The sequence below is a fragment of the Oncorhynchus nerka genome, linkage group LG4 (genome assembly GCF_034236695.1).
Source record: "Oncorhynchus nerka isolate Pitt River linkage group LG4, Oner_Uvic_2.0, whole genome shotgun sequence".
NCBI lineage: Eukaryota > Metazoa > Chordata > Actinopteri > Salmoniformes > Salmonidae > Oncorhynchus > Oncorhynchus nerka.
Window position 1 is genome coordinate 25307024 of NC_088399.1, and position 4057 is coordinate 25311080.

The following is a 4057-nucleotide window of genomic DNA, read 5'->3' on the forward strand; positions in this document are numbered from 1 at the left end:
TACAGTATGTGTGTGTGTGCGCGTGTGTGTGTGTATATTTTTGTGTGTGTGAGAGAAGGAGAGAGTGTCTCTAAGTCAGCATTGACATAGAGACAGGCCACAGTGTCATTTCCTGTCCAACAGAAGTTTTGAGAGATTCTCAATCCTTCTTGTCCCTTTGCTCCGTTGACAGAATAGCTTCTGTCTCTGAGGGTTCTCTTATGGAACAAGGGCAACGTGTTGCAGCACAATCAATGTTCTGAGAGTCTACTGAAGATTCTAGGAGATAAACACATTAGATCAAATTTCACTTGAGAAGATTAGATTACATCCTGGAAAATACTGTGTGTGTGTGTGTGTGTGTGTGTGTGTGTGTGTGTGTGTGTGTGTGTGTGTGTGTGTGTGTGTGTGTGTGTGTGTGTGTGTGTGTGTGTGTGTGTGTGTGTGTGTGTGTGTGTGGAGATGTGTATGTGTGCACCTGTGTGTTAATGTGGTGTTGATTAGCCTGTATGATGGTCCATCCCGTTGTAGTACATAACATAGATTAATAGATATCTCTCAGCATGGTCAAGGTTGTGTCCACACAGACACAGTGATGTCTCACACTGGTGCATATCACTCAATAAAAGCCCACTGTTGTACCTTTGATGCTAGCTGTTATTACTGTGTGTGTGTGTGTGTGTGTCTGTGTGTTTGTGTGTGTGTGTGCGTGTGCGTGTGTGTGTGCGTGTGTGTGTGTGTGTGTTTTCTCCCTGATATGTGGCTGTGCCGTGTGCAATCACATCAAATAGACTCATCATAGGTCAGTTTTGCTCAGTGCTGGTAAATTACAGTCAAATACTCTACTACATCATCATAACACATAGCTACTTTGGAAAGTGAAGCTATTTATCCCCAGTCACACCCCCTCTGGATGAAATTTACCATAGACACTGATCTAAGGTCATCTTTATATTTCCCCCTCTAATGGTTATGGTTAGGATTTGGTGAGGGTAAACTGATTTGAGATCTGTGCCTAAGGACTGCTTTGCATTCTTGTATGAGGAAGACGAGACAAGGATTTCGGCAAGGCCATTCTATCTCGGGACTTTAATGAATTTTGGCAAAGAGATTTATTTATAAACTAATACACCGAAAACTGCAGACATTACTAGTGCCTCCCCCTCCCCTCAAACCAACCTAAAACGTGATCAGAAATCTCAACTAGCAAGCAAGTAGCAGAAATTAAGAATTGAGTGCATGCACCTTCAAGCGGGGGGGGGGGGGTTCGGCACAACACAGGTACAGGCAGCAATCTATTGGCCACCTGTTGGATGGACTTCTTTTGGAACATCTGATCAAAATGCAAACCCCCTTTGCAAAGTGAGTGCCATTCGTTCACTACACAGGAGCCTACTTTTGTATAAAGCAATATATTCACTCAATCCAATGGTCAACAATACAGAAAACATCTAACAAGAGTTTAGGGAGTCGGACTTCAAAGGAAGCACGTTCATCGGGCGTGGAAGTTCATCAGGTTTGCTGCCCCCACGATAGCAGCAGCAGCACGCTACACAGAGAGAGAGAGCAGGGGGGGTGGGGAATGGAGAGGAGAGAAAAGAACAACGATGAAGCCTCCACGTCCCACCAAAATATAATGTGGAAACAATTTCAAGCGAAAGCCAAACCCATCCTAAGCCCTCAACTCAGCGCTAAAAACCCAGACGAGAAAAAGAGGAGGAATCGGTGTCGATGTTTCGGAAGAAGAAAAAGCACCCCTTGGGCCCGATGATCTCCTCCTCACAGCCCGACCTCCTCATCTTGAACTTGCAGGAGCTGCTCCTCTGTGGCAAAGAGGACCACAGCTCCAGACCTCTATGCCACATACAGGACGGCTAAAAGATGAATCAGCCCGACACACAGAGAGTCGACGGCCTGAAGCCCACGTTGGTACAGTCCCACCATAAGAGCTCTTCGCTGGGGTTGGTGTGCCTGGAGAGGCTGGTTGCGGAACCTTGCAGCTAGACGGTAGTGACAGCGATGAAGGGGAGACACAGCCACAGCTGAATAAAACTGATCTGCAGGTAAGAAATGGGAGCAATGAAATAGAGAGAGACTAGACTGCACTATAGTAGTCTATCGTTATTATCCCCGATGGAGTAGATGTCTTTGCAGCATGTAGCCTGTAGACATCATGTAGACTAGGTTAGTAAAGGGTTGTAAACACCCCGTTCCAACATATTATAGATATGCTACATGTCATAGCTGTAATACTCCTCATCAATGGATAATAATATGCTGATGTAAAATAGCACCAGCATCATCAGAGGAAGTTACCTTTGACTTAATGGTCATATGATTCACCTATTTGTGTGTGCGTGTGTGTTTTCCAGCTATGACAGCTGTAGGCTATACCAGCAGCCTGACCAGACAATGTTGACTACAGGTTACAGTACAGTCTTAACACAGTGAAAAGACAGATGATATTTCATTAAAGAAGAGGAACACAATCCCTGGGTTATGGGAGGGGTAGTAGAAGTGTATACTGAGAGTTAACTGTGAGAATTGGTGCCCAAAGGGCAGGTCCTAGATCAGACAGTTTAATACATAGTGATTGTGTAAATAAGAGGAGAATGTATGTGTTTTGTTGTGTGGGGGATGGAGTCGTAGAAGTGCATGATAAAAAAAGTCTCCTTTGTTTTGGAAAAGCTCTGAAAAAAAGAGTGCTCTTAGAATGCACAGAGTAACAATCACAGCCAGACTATTTGGCACTATTTTCTATTTCCTTTGCCTTGTGCGTGACATTCAGCTTGATTTGTCAAGTCTGGTTGTGTTTATGTGGCCAAATCGACTGTATCCATTTCAGAAATACAGTCAGCTCCAAAAGTATTGGGACAGTGACACATTCTTTGTTTTGGTCTTGGCGCTCTACTCCAACACTTTGGATTTGAAATGATACAATTTTAAAGTGCAGACTCAGCTTTAATTTGAGGGTATTTTCATCCATATGGGGTGAACCGTTTAGACATTACAGCACGTTGTGTACATAGTCACCCCCATTTTAGGGGACCAAAAGTATTGGGACAAATTCACTTATATGTTTATTAAGGTAGTTAAACTCAAAAGTGTAATATTTGGTCCCATATTCTTAACATGCAATGGTTACGTCAAGCTTGTGACTCTACAAATTTGTCAGATGCATTCGCTGTTTGTTTTGGTTGTGTTTCAGATAATTTTTTGCCCAATAAAAAATAATTGTAAATAATGTATTGTGTCATTTTGGAGTCAGTTTTATTGTAAATAAGAATATAATATGTGGATGCTACCCTGATTACGGATAGTCCTGAATAAATTGTGAATAATTATTAGTGACAAATTAACAGACGCACAAATATCATACCCTCCCAATAAATGTTAACCTCCAGTGTTGTTGTAATGGTGTGAGGTTAGCATGTCTTGGGGGGATGATATTTAGGCTACATGCCAAGGCATGGCTGTCTCTATCTGTGTAGGCAGAGGGAGGGTTCGGAGACCAATGCAGCCCAGGAGCTATCCAGAAAACACGTGCACACGCACAAACGGCTTCTCTTGTTGTTTGATTGGCTCCTGGTTTGACCTCTGTCATTGGTTGGTTCATCTTGGTTTGACCCCTGTCATTGGTTGGTTCATCTTGGTTTGACCCCTGTCATTGGTTGGTTCATCTTGGTTTGACCGCTGTCATTGACTCAACTTTTCGTGACCCTTTTCATTGCCTTACCTCTCTTATCCTACCTCATTTGCACACACTGTATATAGACTTTTTCTATTGTATTATTGACTGTATGTTGGTTTATTCCATGTGTAACTCTGTGTTGTTGTTTGTGTCACTCTGCTTTGCTTTATCTTGGCCAGGTCTCAGTTGTAAATTAGAACTTCTTCTCAACTAGCCTACCTGGTTAAATAAAGGTTAAATAAAAAATAAAGAATTGGTTGGTCATCATGATGATGTGCCTGGAGACACTCTTCTTAAAAGCCCAATATCTTGACAACTTGACTGCTGACATGCAAAACATTCTGGGACTGTATCAACAGTGGACTAATGAAACCAATAGCAAAACAT

At 42.6% G+C, this 4057-nt stretch overlaps 1 protein-coding gene across 1 annotated transcript in view; it reads left to right on the forward strand.

Moving 5' to 3' along the window:
• Positions 1–619, forward strand: part of septin5b (septin 5b) — a 19182-nt gene extending 18563 nt beyond the window's left edge. The window contains exon 12 of the mRNA XM_029647802.2: positions 1–619. This exon is cut by the window's left edge and continues 704 nt beyond it. The gene's annotated coding sequence lies outside the window, so the exon portion shown is untranslated.
• The last annotated feature ends 3438 nt before the right edge of the window (positions 620–4057 follow it).